Raw genomic sequence first — 18645 nt, 5'->3', positions numbered from 1 at the left:
CTCCTCTCTTCCTTCTCTCACCATCCCTTCACTCATGTCTATTCTCTCATCTCCTCCCTCCACTACCTCTAAAGACTGTCTCCGTCAACATTAGCTATTTGGTTCTTTCACTCCCCCTAACCTCTCCATTAAACAATTGCAGAACCCTTGCTTCGCTTCAGTTACTTGAAATCTCATTGTCCACGGCAACTCCATACTCTCAGCTCCGTAAAACACACTATTTTCTCGACTTACCCAATTGTCTCGTGGTATAGACGAGATTTTTTGAATGACAATGGTAGAAAATTACGTGATTCCCAAGACAATTTTAAATTTAAAACCCATAATCTTCTCGCTATCACTGGATCATCCAAATACAAAGATAACAATGAGATTGGAGAAAATCGTACAAAATTTGTAGGATTTTCTTTTGTTTCCTCTTTTTCTCTTGGCTACCAAACATGGCCTAAGGTGACACCATGGTTTTAAGTATCGATGCGTATCGTGCCGTATTGGCCAATACGTATCCGTATTGGTAGGCATCGGCACGATACATACCGATACGTATCATGAAAATTTTAAAACCCTTATGTATCGATACGTATCCTACGATACACACCGATACGCACCGATACACCACCGATACGCATCGATACTCACCGATACTCTATGAAAAATTCAAAATTGAAGTGAAATGTACGTTTCGGTATGTATCGGTACGTATCGGTGCGTATCGGTATGTATCGACCGATACACAACGATACGTACCGATACGGTCATTAAATGGCCAAAATGGGTAATTTTTTGAGGTGTTTTTGTTCCAAAGTTGCTGCCAACCATTTTTCTTTCTAACTAAAGTGGAAATCAAGGTTGGGAACAATGATTTTACATTTATGGGACAATTACAAACCTTGGATCCTTAGTGCGATACTCTCAATTTACTGTTTATGCATAATACATGTTATATATAAATTTTTTTAACTATTTTTTTTATGCAAATGTGTATAAAAAAGTGTTTCCTATCTATTAATGTGCGTATCTTTAGCGTATCTTAGCGTATCATTGATACGATACGATACTCTCCGATACGTATCTTAATTTTGGTCGACTGATACGACGATCGATACCGATACTTTAATCCTCAGGTGACACACAAGATTTGAAAAAAAAAAAAAAAAAGGTGACACACAAGATTTGAAAACCATCTCCGTACGGTGTAAGCCGCCTCGAAGCTTTCAAAAGCTGCCGGAGATAGGATGTCGTTCCCTTCATAAAATAATGAAAAAACGAAAAGGCTACAAAAGAGAGAGAGAGAGAGGGTTCGTTCTACTCTGGCCTCTGGGTGGACTCACTGTACTGGTGTACCTCCCTTTCCTGCTCTCCACTCCGGTTCTAAGCTCGTTCGTCCTCTCTCTCTCTCTCTCTCTCGTCTCTGCAATACACCCTAAAGCGCGATTTCTCCTCCGTATAAGTAGTCATGAAAGCTCCTCCAGTAGCCAAAAAGGTGAGGCACGAAATGGAAATGTTTGGTGACATGAGGATCGATAACTACTATTGGTTTCGTGACGATTCTCGTTCCAATCCGGAGGTCCTTTCTTACCTCAAAGAGGAGAATTCGTATGCGGATAATATCATGGACGGTAATTTGTAAACTGCTGGGTTCATTCTGTTTGGATGGGTTGAGTACTTGGTCCAAGTGCCAAATTTCGATCCAAACCATAGGGGTGGGATTTGTCTAATGTTGTATGACCTATTCATAACTTTGGTGGCATTTATCCCAGGTTGGCTTATGTTAGGGTGATTACAGGGTTGATGAGTAAACCCCAATTGATAGTTAGGATTTCAGGTTGTTAGCAGGATAGTTGCTGGCTGTGAAGTTGTGGGCTTTAATAAACCACTGGTTGATTCTATTTGGATGGGTAGTACTCAGGCTAAGTGCCAAGTTTACATCCAAATCCATCATGTTTATTCATTGGCTTAGAATATACTACCCAAAACTGGTTTTAGTGGAAACCAGTTCACCTAAGTGGTGATTCTATTAAGATTGCTTGGAATTAAGGAATGCCACAATGAATCTCACCCCCAGTTGTAAAATGCTAGCTTTGCATTTGAGCAGCTGTTGTCACAATGGTGGTTGTAGTGAAGCTAGTTGTGCATAGTTTTGTAGTGGTGGTAGTGGTAGTGTCAGTTTGTAGTTAGAGTGACAACAATACTGATGGTGGTCACAGTTGTCAAGGCGTCGCCTAGGGGTCCAGGCTCTTTCTTGGTTGAAGACGACAATACACCGTATTGACACTTTACGAGTTTACGTTGATTTATGTTTTTTTGCTTTGTTTTCTTATGAATATGCATGCTTACATTATATTCTATGCTTTGTTTATTACATGTTGACTTTCTCATATCGGCCCATTACTAACATAATTATATCCTGATATGGTTTCTATGTGGCATATAAACATAGTAATATAAAATTATCATTGTTGTGATACCCTACTTTTTAAACCTGGTCTAATTACACGGTTGACCCGGTTTAACCACGCAGGGCCCGAACCAGAGAGGGTTAAGGCGGGTTCCTTATGGACCATGATGGCAAGGGTGACTTTGAACACAGGTTGGCCAGACAAGTCCGAGTCAGTGCCAGAGGAGACGGGTGTACCCAAGCCGTGCACATGCACGTATCATAAGGCCATGTACGGGTAATGCTGGTATGTAGCCGTATCCTAAAGTACATACGTATAATATACCTAGTGCCGAGAGTCAAATTCCATCAAAATCCCACTTGTTGGTTAATTTTCGGCCCTCAGGTGGGTGGTCACAGGCGGGCGCATCCGCCCACCTGAGTGATCCACCCATGTGGTTACTAGATATTTTAAAGTATAAATAGCATTTATTGTGTTTTTCATTTTCTCATTATTACACTAAAGAGTTGGTGAGAAGAGTAAAGAGGAGAGAGAAAAGAAGGAAGAAAAGAGAACGAAGAAGAAGAAAGGGGAAGGAAGAGAAGGAAGGAATGACTTTGAGCGATGCCAAGGTTTGATCTTCCCATTACGACGCCGGAAGAATGATCCCCAACACGAGATCTACGATTGGAGGTGAGCAAAGGTTATGCTTCTTAAACTTTCACCAAACCCAAGTAAAACCCTTGATTTGGGTAGAGTTCCTTGAGATCTTGTAAATCCCACTTGAGATGATGAATCTAAGGTTTAATAGATGGTCTATGTGTTGATTTTGAAGGATTTGAAGAAGTGTTTACAAGATTTGAGAAGCATTGGTGATTTCTTAAGCTAAGCAGTGATTTTGGGGTTTTTGAAAGAGTTCTTGAGCAAAGAAGGTAAGATGGCTTTTCAATCCTTAAATCTAACTTAGATCTAGGTTAGAATCATCTTATAAGACTTTGGATGTGTGGAAAATGTGATTGGAAAAGCCCCATTTGGTTTCCCAAAGGTTGGGGAAAGTTTCAAGGAAGAAGGCAATTTTCCGCCCCCTCAGGTGGGCCGACCGTGGGCCGACCAGCCTGCCTGAGAAGACCGGCGGGTCAGCCCGCCCACCTGAGAAGACAGGTAGGCCGTGACAGGTGGGCTGTCCGACCCACCTGTGAGGTCCCCAAAGTGATTTTTGTGTCCGAATGGACCCAAAACGGACGGACAACCTTATTTTATGATTTTAAACATGATTTAACCATCAAATCTTGTTAGTTTTGACCCCAATGTGGTGAAATGCTAACCCCATTCACTTATGATTGGTTCACTAAAATTTACGTTTCTCGCGCTGGATCTCACCCGTACCGGGCGTGAGTCTTTGTACACAACAAGTAAGTGGGGAGAGGACGTTTGACTTTATTTTAAGGCTTGTTTGGCATCATTCAATTATATCTAGACTAGCCATGTCATCATGCAAATTATGTGTAGCTTAGTCATCCTCATATGATTATGACATGTGTGTTGTGTTTTACATTCTCAATGCTAAATGATTGATGTGCTTATGTGATGAATGATGGGATCACTGTGCATGATGCATTATTAGACTAGATGCCGTAGTCGGCTTGGAAACGAGTGCATTGGTGGCCCGTGGAATAGGATGCGATGGCACTATGCAATTGTATTATGTCATATAGGAGTATGCGGTTTAGGATTATCATCTTCCCATGCTACGACCCTTCCCAACAGGGGTTGAGGTGTTGGGTTATCACTTGGGGGGAAACAGTGGTCGCGGTTGTTGGGTCACTGTGGCGGTTAGACATACGCCTGACTGGTCATTAGGACAGTCAGCAACCTCAGTGGTATATTCAAGAGGGCCAATCGTACTGTTTTTAAATTGCTGGAGTCAGTAACTTTACTTTCTGACATTTACTTTTATGTTGAGAGTTGGTGGTCGGCATGCTTTACTTTTCCGAGTACTCACGGTGGGCCTTCTCCCACAACCCTATGGGCGTATCTTGGGATGGAGTTTGCGGCTCGTACCCGGGGCATACGAGCACTGTGGTTGTAGTAGCACAAAATCAAAGACTTAGTAATATTGTTTAGGTGGATGAGATTTAAAATGAATTGCATAGCATGTAGTGCATATGCATGTGATTGTTGTGTGATCCTTCTTTTCACTTACTGAGCTAGTGAGCTCATCCCACGTGCGCACCTCTTTTAGATGATTTTGCAGGTCACCAGCCTGAAGATCAAGGGTCGGGCCCCACAATTGAGTTTCCTGATGAGGATTGGTGGGTCCCCGAGGAGTATGAGCACGGTACGGATTGCACGTGCGAGGACTGTGCTACAGGACTGCAGTATTGACGCCGTACAGGGTTTTACTTTTTGATTCTTTTGATGACCCCTTTTTGTGTACTTGATACGTGAATTGTTAATTTTTTGTGTAAATATCATGCCTGCGGGCCCACATATATTTATCTATATACTACAATTTGGGTATCAAGTATATTAGGGGTATTTACAGGTGAATTAAGTCTTCCGCTGAACTTTTAAATGTTTATCTTAGATGTGTGTATGTTGTGGTTGGGTACTGTATCAGATGATCCTGGCAGGTTTGGGTTAACCGGAGTTAACCCGGTCACCTGTCCGGTTCTGTGTGAACGGAGTGTGACAATTGCTATATTACATACAGTCATTAATGCACGCCTAGGGCACCTAGCAATGCCTAGGTGGGCGCCTTGTTGCCTAAGACCCCTTTGATGCCTTGGGTCACCTAGTCACATTGACAATTATTGTGGTGGTAGTAGTAGTAGTATTGCTTGTGTCAGTAGTATTACTGGTGTTAGTCATAGTGTAGTTGTTGTGGTAATGTAGTGGTGCTGATTACAGCACCGTGGTGGTTTTATTAGTAGCTGTTGTAACAGCGATAGTGGTACTGGTGATGGTTATTTGACTTATTTCTGAAAAAAGGACTAGATGTCGGACCATCCTCACTTTATGGACGGTTCAACGCATCTAACAAATTATGTATTAAGTATTGTATGGTTTTAGCAATCTGTTATGTGGTGCACACAAACTTTTGTTAAGTTAATTTTGAGGCATCCTAGTTTCAAATCCCTCTACTTCTTGTTTTTTATGGAATTTAATTAATCATTAAATATCCAAGGAAGCTTCGTGGTACAATGGTCTGAGCATTCAAAATTTTATTGAAAATGACATGCAGTGCTCAACAATATGTTAATGGTCTAAATTGCAACTGCAAAACCGGGTGGCCTACTAACATGTCAACAGTTCTTGAGCACTTTCCAGTCCAAAAAGGTCCAATTGCAGTCTGGCCTTCTAGTCCAATGGTCCCTACCAAAGATTTTTGATGGTAGTAGTTGTGGTGGAAGCCATAGTTGCATTAAAGGTGGTAGACTGGTAGTCCTAGTCACTGTCTAGAAAAGGTCAAGCTGTTGGTAGCTTGGTCGTCTTGTGGTGGCTGCAGTAGTGTTGGCTGGTGAGAGTTGTAGTGGTAGTATTAGAGGTGGTAGTTGTAGTTGTTATCCATGGCAAATTGGAATCATGAAATTCCAGAGCTTAAGATGGCGTAAATTGAGTTTCATTATCTTCTGTTCTATTCAGAAGCATCTTCAATTATGTGACACTTTGAGACTCTTAATGTATGAATCTGTTGACACTTAATGCGTCTTGCGTAACAATGAGGAGACTTTGAAATCTTGTTTCAGTTGCTCCTTTTAAACATCATCTTGGTTCTAACAATTCCTGAATTGGGCGTCATATTTTTATTATATGACGTGTTTATCTTGCTGTTAAGTTTCTTATTGATTATTGGAACTTCTTTTAGCGACCAAGCACTTTGAAGATCAGATTTATCTGAGATACGGGGAAAAATCAAAGAAGATGATATGTCTGCACCTATACGCAGAGGGCCTTATTATTCCTATGAACAGACTTTAGAAGGGAAGGAGTATCTTCAGCACTGTAGGTGCCTTATATCCAATGCTGAGGCCCCTCCCTCTATGTATGACACTATGCCAATTGGACCCAAAGTTCCTCAAGAGCACATTATCTTAGATGAGAATATAAAGGCTGAAGGGCACAAATACTACAGCATTGGGGCTTTCAAAGTAAAACCCACCTCTTCATGTTAAAACCCTTCAGTTCAAACACTATAAAATTTGTGGTTCTCTAATACATGCTTTTTTTCCCTTTTCTTTCTGAATTTATTGCTTTCCAGGTCAGTCCAAATAATAAGTTGGTAGTCTTTGGTGAAGATACCAAAGGTGATGAATTATATACGGTTTTTGTGATTGATGCGGAGACTCAAGCACCTGTTGGGAAGCCTTTAGTAGGTGTGACATCAAACCTTGAATGGGCTGACGACGAGACACTAATGTACATTACAGTGGACAAGATCCATAGGCCTGACAAGGTTCATCGTGCTGTTTCCAGTTGAATCCTATATCCAGAATTGGTGCTACTTTTGTTTTCCGAATAGCAAAGTATACTTCAAACAATCACTTCTTGCCCCCTCCCCCCAAGCCAAAAAGATTCTGTCCAGCACTAAGTACTATCTAATGCCATTATCTATCATAACTATTTGATTTGTAAATTTTAATATCACCAGAATGGTTGTAACTTATTGGTTACAACCACTTTCCATTTTATACAGGGGAATATAATCATGCTGGAAAATAGTACAAGACCTTTCTACTGTGTGTTTCTTACAGACAAATCAAATTCTGATTTATATGTTTCTTATGAAGAATTGAATTCTTATTTATCTTCTTTTGTCACAGGTCTGGTCACATAGGTTGGGTTTGGATCAATCAGCCGATGTTTGCCTTTATCATGAAATGGATGATACATTCTCTCTTGATCTTCAGGCTTCTGAGAGAAAGGTATTTTTATTTGTTGCTTCTGAAAGTAAAAATACCCTCTGTGTCTTCTACTTGGACATTTTTAAGTAAGATGGCCTTGAGTTTTTGACACCTTGTTTAGATGGCATTGACACATCAGTTAGCCATCGTGGTAACCATTTTTTTTATCAAGAGGAGGACTGACGAGTTTTTTAATTCAGAATTACTTTCTTGTCCTATGGATAACGTATCTGAGACAACAGTTTTGCTTCCACACCGGGAAAGGTAATACTGGTGTTCTGTCTGCCTCAAGATCTTCACATTTTGCTTCCATTTTCTAATGAATGAAAATTTTCTCTGTGAAATCTTCGGCATTCATAATGACTTGTTCTGCCGAGCGTCTCCCCTTAAATTCTTGTTCTGCTGGAACCTGTCCACTTAAATCATTATGCACTGTAACTGCAAATTATTTTGTGTTTTGCTAGATCTCTATCCAGTGTCCCTCTCCTCATATTCTAAATCTTGAAGACATGAAAGTTGATCTATTACGACCAGTGCAGTTGTTTGTATTTCATTTTCTTCTTCCAAGCCAAGCCCTTTCTTAGAAACCACTCACTAAGTTACTGACAATTTGAAGCATGATAGAGCCCCAGAAAAATCGAAACAAAAGAGGGGTGGACTTTGTGAAGTTATTTTGGGACACCTCACAGAAGAGGGTGGACCTCTTGGGGCTCATGTGGGAGCTTCCCTGAGTTGTGAGATATTGAGATCCTTGCAGGTTTTACTTAGAGTCAGAATTTGTATTGTGTGGATTGATTAGATGGCCCAGACAACCATTTCTATTTTCTCTTTTCTTCAGTGGTTCATTTTCTATCCATGATTCATTTTCTCATAAGCAGGGTGTATTGAATATTTGGTTGTAATTTGAGTCTACTCAGTTGTATGGGAATATGGGATTGTAAGTTGTATTCGTGTCAATTTTGTTGTTTGTTTGAATTTGATTTGGGTTTTAATTTTATGTCTAAAGAATTTGGAAAGTGTTTGAAAAAAAAAAAAAAAAAAAAAAAAAACTTGGTTATTGCAGAACATGGTTAAATAGGGACCATTAGGGGAAAAAATAATGGACCATATGACAGATAAACCAAGAAGTCTGAGATGTGGCCCATCCAGGGAATTTCCCATCTATTCAACAGTTAGAATGTCCAAATCATCAGTTCATGTGGTTGGTATAGGTGACTGTGTGGGAATGCCCTCTTGGACCATCAATCTACTGGTCTAGGTTTCCTTTTTCCATACTCCACAGTAGTTATCTTTGCTGAATTTTCTTTCAAGTTTTTTTTTTCCCTTCTTGATAGATTCTTACAAATGTGCCTTTTTAAGCATATGACAGCTTATGAAGACATGGATTTTATCCAGTGTGAAAATACAGGACATGCAACTCTTTTAAGATCATCTGGCTGTATATGAGCGTGTGAGTGGACTGCCTAAAGTTACAGTTTTCAGCCTTCCAGCTGAAGGAGAACCAATAAGAAGCCTTCATGGTGGCCAGACTATTGATTTTATTGATCCTATATATTCTGTGGACCCTTCAGAGTCTCAATTTTCTTCCAGCATTTTACTGTTTTCTTATAGCTCTTTAAGGATTTCTCCATCTGAGTATGATTACTATATGAACACTGGAATCTCCGTTCTGAAGAAGATTGAGACGGTAAGCTGGTGCCCAATTAGTTTCAATCTTGTCTTCTCGTAAATTTGTTTTCAGTGTTGTTTTTGCTACCTATACTTGATACATTATTTTGGTTCTGTGTACAGTTTCTTCTTTTTTCTTTTAATGAAAATAAATAAACCTTCATTCAATCAAAGTATTGCTGCCAAAGAAGAAATAATAAATGATTTTAGATTCTCTGCACCATGTATTAGAAGTTAGAACAACCACAACAGAAACATAATAAACTCAATTGAAGCTAACCACAATAGGATGTCATCATATTTAGTTTTCTTATACAATTGCTTCTTGCTGTTTGTGGTTCTCTAATTGCTGATACTTGTGGTTGCGCTTAAATACTTCATTGAGGTTTATGACATTCCTTTTTCCCCTGGACCCATATTGTTCTTTCACTTCATGGAGGAGTTTGGTGATGGTTTTTTGAAGTAAGTTGACAAAACTGCAGAAAATCTCTTGATGGATGAGATTTGAGCATCCAATTGTTCCTACAGGAACCACATCTAGGGGGATCCCTAGAAATAGCTGGCGTTGGAGTTACATTAATTTCAGTGGTCTAAGGGAGGGAGCCAAGTTAATCCCCCAATAAGCTCTCATCAGGGACTGATTTGGTCCTTTTCAAAGCTTCCATGAGTGGGCAGTAGCAGCCAGAAATCTTTCCCGACTCTTGCTGCTATACTTGATCCAAATCCGAGTGCAACAAACTACTTTGGAGCTGGAGATTGTGATGTTTTGTTTCTTCGTCTTTACAAAAGAAAAAAAGAGAGCAATAGGAGAAGATGAGATGGGCGAATGACGGGAATTGAACGTGCGTATGGTAGTAGCTTGCTTCCACTGTCCAGTTACCATTATGAAATTCTGAAGAACTCTTTTATTTATTTACAAGGAATACCTTCTTGCAGTTGTTTTTCCAACTTGAAAGTCTTGGCTTTGATGTCCATGACACTCCTGACATGTAACAGTGCTGAAAAGATGTTACAACCAAAAGCACAAAGCTTGACAGGAACCCCACTTCATTCACTGATAAGTGCTTGTGGTACAAACATACTATAATCCAATTTGGATGGTCAGGATTTGCTCCATTCAGAAAAAATATGGGGTTCATTATTGTAAATCAGGGGTATAGGTGTTTTCCCTTTCATTTTATTTATTTATTTATTTTTGGGTTGGGTGGGTGTGGGAAAATATATTTTTTATGGTAATTAGGGGTCCATAGCTACTGTCATGGGATTTATTAGTAGGTCATATGGGGAAGCTGAAATCTTGAAACCTTGGTCTCATGCCATGAGGAAGCTTCACTATGCGTCCCACTTGGAGATGACTTCTTTCTATTACTTACTCGACACTTCATTTATGTGAACTTGGAACTTTGGATATCGGAACTTTTGGTGGACTAAGGAAGAGTTAGAAGAAAATCAATATGGGATTTTGGAGCTTCTTTGGGGCTTAAAAGGGGAGTTTAGTGCAATTATATTGGATTCCTCGAAAGTATTACTATATCTAGAGGATCTTTTGAATCCAAGCATGGAAAATTGGTTTTGTAGAATTCCACTATTTAGTTCTTGGGTAATTCTCTGCAAAATTCTTCCAAGTTTTTTGAAAATTTTGGGAACTTTGTTAACATGTTGCATTAATTATAGGTGATTCACCATTTTACACAGGTTTTAGGAGGTGCTGATGCATCAAATTATGTGGCTCAGAGAAAGTGGGCCACTGCTCCAGATGGCATGCAGGTTCCTATTTCAATTGTCTATCGAAAGAATCTTGTGAAGCTTGATGGATCTGATCCATTACTACTTTATGGCTTTGGTTCACATGAGGTGAAAAAATTGTGATTTTTGGGCTTTACTAGTAACAATAACCACTTGTGCAAGGAAGCACTTCTTTACTGATCAGATTGCCATTAGATATAATGACTCTTGGCAACTTTGTATTTGTATGACTTGCGAACATCATTAAACATGCATAGGTCCATGTAACAGATGACCCCACACCCATCTCACTGGTGGACCACCCATTTCCTTCCAAATCTGCATCTGGCAAGAGAGCACGACCTCGTCACTAACTGGCTATTGTATTTGTATTAACCCATTGCTGTGTGATGTTTATGAACATGGGTGATCTTACTCTGACATAGACAAATTAGGACTATAAGAATGAATTGAAAAGAGCCTAAGAAAGAAAATGTTGTAAGACCATTGCTTGAAGTAAGAAAATGGAATCCCTCAATCTAAATGTCTGATCTCTCCATTGACTCTTGCCATGTTGGAAAAATCTAGTAATCAACTTATTCAAAAATCATTCTGCTTAACTTTGGGGTACTTTTCTTGCAAGATTAAAAGGAAACGACAAACAAATAAAATTTAAACTATAGATGGTCACACATCATCCTTCTATATCTGATATGGCTGTTCTAGAAGAAACTTATATGTGACCTGTCTCCTTCGGCTGAAGATCCTCATGTGTAACTCCATTTAGGACCATGCATGTAATTTTCTTCCCTACTTTCTTTTTTTCTGTCAAAAGGAAAGAAGAAAAAAAAAGAAAAGGATCTCCCTAGCTCAAAGTTACTCCAGACAAACAGATATAACAGCCTGATTACTGGAAAAAGGGGTAAGGATTTGTTAGAAAAAACGCATTTAGAAATTGTACATTGAAGTTGTTTGACAGTTAATGTCCATTGTTCAAATCTTTGAGATAATTTTTGGCTTGTCAAGGGAGACCATGTTAGAACAATCAGTCTGAAGAAAGATCCACAATCCTTGTTATGCAGCTACATTTCTATATATTTTAATCATTGATTAATTTTCTTTACTTGATCAATCCAATAGAATCTGCCTTATTATGACAGATATGCATAGATCCTAGTTTCAAAGCATCAAGGCTAACTTTGTTGGACCGGGGCTTTATTTTTGCAATGGCTCATGTTTATGGAGGCGGTGAAATGAAAACGGGAAGCTGCTGGAGAAGAAAAATACTTTTACTGACTTTATTGATTGTGCTGAGTATTTGATAGGAAACAACTACCGCTCAAAGGAAAAGTTATGCATTAAAGGACAAAGTGCAGGAGGGTTGCTTATGGGTACTGTTCTCAACATGCGGCCTGATTTGTTCAAGGCAGCAGTAGCAGGAGTTCCGTTTGTTGACGTTTTGACTACAATGCTTGATCCAACCATCCCTCTTACAACTTCAGAGTGGGAGGTTATTCCTTCTCCTTTGTTTTCCTTGAAAATCTGATCTATTCAAGTCAAGGGATTACTAATACATTTATACACAGCATGATCAATACCCACCAGTTAATATGTTTTTCTTATGAGAAATGAGATCAATGCCCCAATTTGATTGCATCTGTTCTATGACAGTTTTATAATTGTATGAGTACTAATATCTGAATTTGATTGTGCTTGCTTTTTGCCTAGGAAATCTTGTAGGAATTGTTCACTGACTAATCCTTTCCCCTTGTTGTTTTTTGTTTTTAAAAGTAAGCCAGACTAGAAATTGGAACTCTATTATAAGAAAAAAAAAGAAAAAAAACCAGGTTCAGAATTCCTGAACAATGAAAAGAACTAGTGAAAAGAACTACAGGGGCAGAATAGAAATCCTGCAGTCTGTAGTGCTTGTTATGCTGATCGATCTGATCTGATGGACTGTTTGGCCCACTGATGAAATAGGATGAAGTGATTCAGATCTGATTGTTAAAATTGCTAAATCAGATCTCAGATCTCAGATCTAGTGATCATACCATAAGAGAATAATCATTAGATCTGAATAAATAATTTCCAGAATAAAACCAGTCATAAAATAGTCATTTGAATTTGATGAGGTGGAATGGAGGGAGAGGGAAAAGGGGATTGGTGGGTGTTATGGGAGGAGTTGAGTGAAGAAAGAGGTAAGAGGTGGTATGGGTGTACTGAAGAGAGAGAGCAAATAAAATATTTCCTAAAAGTTAGTATCTGAAAATAGATGAGAAAAGAAAGAGGAGTAATTGCGGGGATGGGGGAGGAAAGAGAAGAGACAAGTTTGGCAACTATCAAAAACTTCATGCTTTCATTATCAAATCAAATCCAATCCACATTATGGGGGTACAATGCTTATTTATAGAAGGAAAAAAAAGCAATCTCGTACATGATTCAACCCAACTTCTGATAAAATATAGTATTTTAAAATCTAAATTCTCCTATCTGATTTTCCAAATAAGGACTCTAGTTGCCTAACATTACTGACAATAGGATTCTAGAACAGCTAAAAGAAGATGACTTTAGCGTTGGGACCTACTAATAAAATATTAATTTTTGTACACCCCTTAAGACCCACACTTTTGGGCTTTATATTTGGAATCATTACAATAACAAAGATATAAAATAAATACAAACCCAAACTATTACTAAAACCTGACCTCTAAATTCAAACCAGGTTGGCATTAACTTGGATTATTTACGATTGTTTATCTTTTGTATTATCTATTGCTTTCCTAAATGAGATTTTGGTGAAACTATGAAATGCAACCTGTGAATATGTAAGATTCACGTTTGCATGGTTGTATCCTATATTCGTATGCTGAGTACTTAAATGTTTCTGCAGGAATGGGGTGATCCTGGAAAGGAAGATTATTATTTCTATATGAAGTCTTATTCCCCTGTTGATAATGTGAGCACCAGACGACTCTTCTTCTTCTTCATTAAGCCTGGGGTCTAGGTGAGATTCGACAGCTCAGTCTGTTGCTTCATATTTTTAAATTGAACCTCCTGCAAAACATGACTTTTTTGTTAACAAAAAATTTAACAGGTTTTGAATTGTGATACAAGCACCTTCAAACCCCCCCCCTCAAAGCCCAATAAATAAATAAATAGATAGAAAATAACTAGAAGTATTTGTCCAAATGGCCATTCCCTATCCTCTGTGCTAAATTATATGTTTCTGAATAATCATCATACAAATTTATTTATTTATTTTTTCATGCTGATTAAGGCCCAAAATTATCCAAACATTCTTGTTACAGCTGGCTTAAATCGTAAATGTAATGTTTTCAGGTGACTTGTGGTTTCTTCAGTTAAATGCAAGGTTCTAGGCCAAACATTCTTGTTACAGCTGGCTTAAATGGCAAGTGTAATGTGCACGTACTTAAGCATCTCCATTCTGCGACATAGTACATTAGTTGCCTACGGAAGGCCATGTAAAGGGGTGAATTCCATATTTTGAACTCTTAAAAGCGAACTATACTGAATTTGTTTTCTCTGTCATTGAATATACTATAATCTTGACGTAGATAGCTCTATTTGTATTTCATCTGAACATTTTTGTACCACAACAGATCCCTGTGTATTGTATTCTGAACCTGCAAAGTTTGTGGCAAAGCTGAGGGAAATGAAGACTGACGATAATATATTGTTGTTTAAATGCAAACTTGCTGCTGGGCACTCCTCAAAATCAGGGAGGTAATTATGCTACTTTAAGCTTTTTTCATTCATCTATCCAATTTTAGATGTTCTGTTGATGCATTTGTTTTGAAGTTAGAAGCTATTTTAAGGATTTGAACAATTAACAAATTGTAAAATACCAGGCAATATCAACACCACAATTAGAATTAAAACGATTGGATATAGTGAGTAGATAACTGTTACAAATATTTTCTTCTTAATTCAAAATGTAAATGGATTTGGTTGAGGTGGTCAAGTAACAAGATATACGGCCTTAAGTAGAGACATGGTGGACCAGGATTCATGTAGCTAAAGTAGCTGGGATAAGATTTTGATGCAGTAGCGCTTCCGTGGACCGGCCTGAACCAGTTTGGAAGTCCAACCCAAGACGAACCAGGTCCAACTTGGGTTTTGGTGCGAGTAGGATATTTAGGGGTTATCTATTTATGGGTTATTGGCAATCTTTTATTTTATGGAAAGTAGTATAAGTTGGCGATAGAGTTTGAATTTTTATTCTAATTTAGTTTGACAATGATTAGGAATCTTCCATTTTGTTGCTTGTGTGGAGTAACAGCAGTGGCTGTTTTTTTTTTTTTTTTTTTTGGGTGTGGGAGCAATGTGAGTACTCTGCTATTGGCTGATTGTACTGGTATAAGGTTTTATCGTTAATAAAGTCTTTATTTAAAAAAAAAAAAACAAAACTCTCCCAGGTGCGCTGTGCACTTGGCACTTGTTCTCAAAAATGAAATTCTTTAGTAAAATTAGAGGGCCCAACCGGGTTCGAACCGGTGACCTCTTGATCTGCAGTCAAATGCTCTACCACTGAGCTATGGACCCATTTGTATTCCGCTCTTGCTTTTATTCCTACCTATATAGTTATATCCTTATTTTGTTTACTATAAGTTTTCCCTTAATTTTAAATCCTATTCCCTTTTTATCCTAGCCCCTAGTCATCTACCAAGTAACCCTTAAGATTCTATTTGATTACCAAGTTGCCACCCTCCTTTCAACACTATAGCTTATTTACAGTTTTGCCATGATTTGCCACTCTCTTGTTTAATTGAGTTGATATTACTTGTGGTGAGCCCATAAGAAATCCGAACCGGATTTTGGAACCCCGGATTGCATTAGATTTAGTGGGGGATGCATATCTAGCTTACCACAAAGCAAGGCTACAGGCTCTCATGATCGGTGAACATAGTGTGTATAACAAGAATTCAGTTATAATTTACTCATTTTGAAATGTTATTCTCGTACTTTTAATGTATCCTCTTTTATCTCTTTTATTTATTTTTATTTTTTAATAACTAACTACTTCTAATGATAGATAATGAAGAAGAGTGGTAACCAAACCAGCAACAATGTGGCATTCCCAAAATATCCTGTCCCAGAACAATTAAAAGGTGTCCTCTATTTACCCCTTCACTTTTATGACATAATGTAGCCCTAACTCATTAAGATCAGGTACCTTAAATGTTGAAAATATAATGGAGAAGAAAACTTATGAGCAAAGTTTATTACACTGAGCTGTGATGCCATCCTTGGCCAGGCACTGATGACCAGAAAGTGGTTCAAGGTGTGAGTATTTTCTTCATCCTGGATATAAACTTTCCATTTTCACTTAATTTCCTGCTTGCACTGTTTTAACATATTGTCTTGGTTTTGCTTAGATTTGAGAAGCTCCAGGAAGGTGCCTTCACCTATGCTTTCATACTTAAGGCATTGGACATGGTTCCAGCCCCAAGCAGTGGATAGGATTGATGCACATTTATTTTGTATTTTTGGGGTGAGACATGGCAATCTCAGCACTCGGTGGTGCACTACCTACTGAAGAGGTGAGGAAAGACATGAATACTTAGGTTTTGTATCAAGTATGACTTCGAACAGAGTTGATTGGAGGGCAAAGATCCATGTAGCTGACCCCATTTAGTTGAAATAGAGCTGAGTTGTTCTCGCTACTGCAGAGTTGTCCCTAAGATCTTTCTAAAGGAGGTATGCATGTACCACGTTTACAACACCAAAATTGGTCCATACCTCGGATGCCATTGTGGTGGTGATGATCTTTGGGTCTTACGTTAATGAAATATTCATGAGATAGAGGAAACATTTTTCAAAATGCCGGCCATCTTAGTGAATTCAATTGGTGAGTTGAGCTGGGTGTGAAATTAATTAGAACTTGGCAGTGGAAAGGACAATCTTGGAAGAAAATAGGTTTCAAGTGGGCTTTATTGAGTATGTGCATGGGACTAGGGGCATAGAGATCAGTGTAATTTTTTTTATTTTTCAAGAAAAACCCTGCCTGCTTGTGGGTATCTATGCTTAGACACAAGTGGGAACAAAAAGATGGCATTGCCCTTTCCAGATCTTTCATGCAGCTTCCCATTGGTATGTGTGCTTGCACAATGGCCGCCCAAGCGGACAGAGTTCTTTTGCCCTTTTCTGACCCACCATATCCCCCTCGGGCCTACCACAAAAAGAAAATTCCCCTAGGTGGAAGGAAGGAATGATTTGATCTCAAGAACCAGCTATAACCAGCCAAGGTCTTTACCAATGAACGAAATTTAGCTGCTGCCGAGGTTGGTTGCAACCCTTGTGACAGCCAAAGATATGGAATCTAAAAAGGTATTTTGAAAAATACCATAACCTAAGAGGGTATTGATGAACCCTAGAGGGATGTAAATTATTCTACTTCTTTGATTGCCAACAAGACTTGGCTGCAACATGAGTAACAGCCAAAATTTTCACTGAAGATGTTGAGTGCTTGCTCTACCAACCATCTATTTAATCATCTTTACAAGTTACATCAAAATCCTCACCAAAGTCAACAACCTACAACATAGAGTCAGCCATGCTTCTTCTATTTGGCATCCCACCCTACTCGGTGCATTGAGTATTTGTAAAAGGCCCTTCGCCTCTGCTTTTGTCATTACATAATCTATTCCAATAAAATAATCCATTCCAATAAAAATAAACTGACCTTGACATATAATATCAAAGGCCCAGCCAGCTACAACCAGCAAAAATAAGAATAAATTGATCCACGGAAAGCAGAGCTGAGATATCAAAATCATTACAAAAAACCTTCATTTTGGACTAGAAACATTGCATAGAACCATGAAGGGATCAGATTAGTGTTCGGAAAAATAATTTGATTTCTATGAACCCAGAGGAAATATGTTGTTTCCTTGGCGAGTTGAACTTGAGGTGGATAATTATAAAGACATGATAATGCACTGGGTGCTATTGGTGGTGATATATTTTTATTTGTTGTCGAATAATTATAAATTTAACATTGTTTTTGTTTTTAAATAGGTATAAAGCATCAAATTAGTCATTGGTAGTAACTTGCAAGAGGTAAGATATATCATTATACTCTTAAAATGAGGCATTTAATCATTGCAATCTATCATTGAATGGGTTTGAGTTGGAAACGATACATTAATCATCGATATGTGATATCTTTTTTTTTCCAGGTTTTCTAACTCAATATATATATATATATATATGATTCGTCTTGACTATGTTAACTCATCAAGTTGTTGACAAAGTAAATCGAGTTAAAAAACCTGATTTTTCAACAATGGCTAAAGAGAACCTTCTTTGGTGGCTAAGAGGCTTTTCCTTTCTCTTTTTTTCTTTTTTCTCCAACTTTGCTATGTTTTTTTATTTTAGATAGCCCCCAAGGAGAAAAGAAAAATAGAATTTAAGGAGTGATAAACGCATACATCTTTCGTCATTTTGTCTTATTATGTGATATTGTAGATTTTGGTTTAGTTAGTCCTACACAACGAGAGTAAGAGAGTTATGATCAGGGAAAGCTCGGTGGATGGATTCTTCAATGCTTAAGTCAGAATTCGACCACACTCTGAGAAAAAGGAAAGTAGTGAGAGTTGAGATGCTTGAAAATTAAATCTTGGCTTCTAGATCTCCTTCTTCCTCTTTTTTGGTGAAACTCCTTATTCCTCTTATCCTTGCCGGTTTCTACGTTTACAAGAGGGCTGTCATATCCCTTTGTCATGGGTAGCTCCTCTGACCATTATAGACGTAAAGAACTTATTACTTTGATGAGAACTTGATTGATGGCTACATGGTCGATTGGGATTCTTCCATGGTGTCTCCTCTACATATTGGCAGGTTGCATTTATGTGTATCATTATGTGTGCTTGATCCAACGGCACGGGAAGGTGCACTTCGTGGGGGTGGGGTGTGTCTAGTTTCTACCACATTAAAAAAAAAAAAAAAAA

General features: G+C 38.3%; 1 non-coding gene and 1 pseudogene across 1 annotated transcript; one reads left to right on the top strand and one right to left on the bottom strand.

Moving 5' to 3' along the window:
* The first annotated feature begins 1265 nt into the window (after window positions 1-1265).
* On the top strand, window positions 1266-16357 carry LOC122079567 (annotated as a pseudogene).
* Window positions 15167-15238, bottom strand: TRNAC-GCA. The gene has a single exon. It is a non-coding gene; the product is annotated as a tRNA-Cys (tRNA).
* Window positions 16358-18645: the final 2288 nt, after the last annotated feature.

The sequence above is a fragment of the Macadamia integrifolia genome, chromosome 5 (assembly GCF_013358625.1).
Source record: "Macadamia integrifolia cultivar HAES 741 chromosome 5, SCU_Mint_v3, whole genome shotgun sequence".
Classification (NCBI taxonomy): Eukaryota; Viridiplantae; Streptophyta; class Magnoliopsida; order Proteales; family Proteaceae; genus Macadamia; species Macadamia integrifolia.
This window is presented reverse-complemented; position numbering and strand designations above follow the sequence as displayed.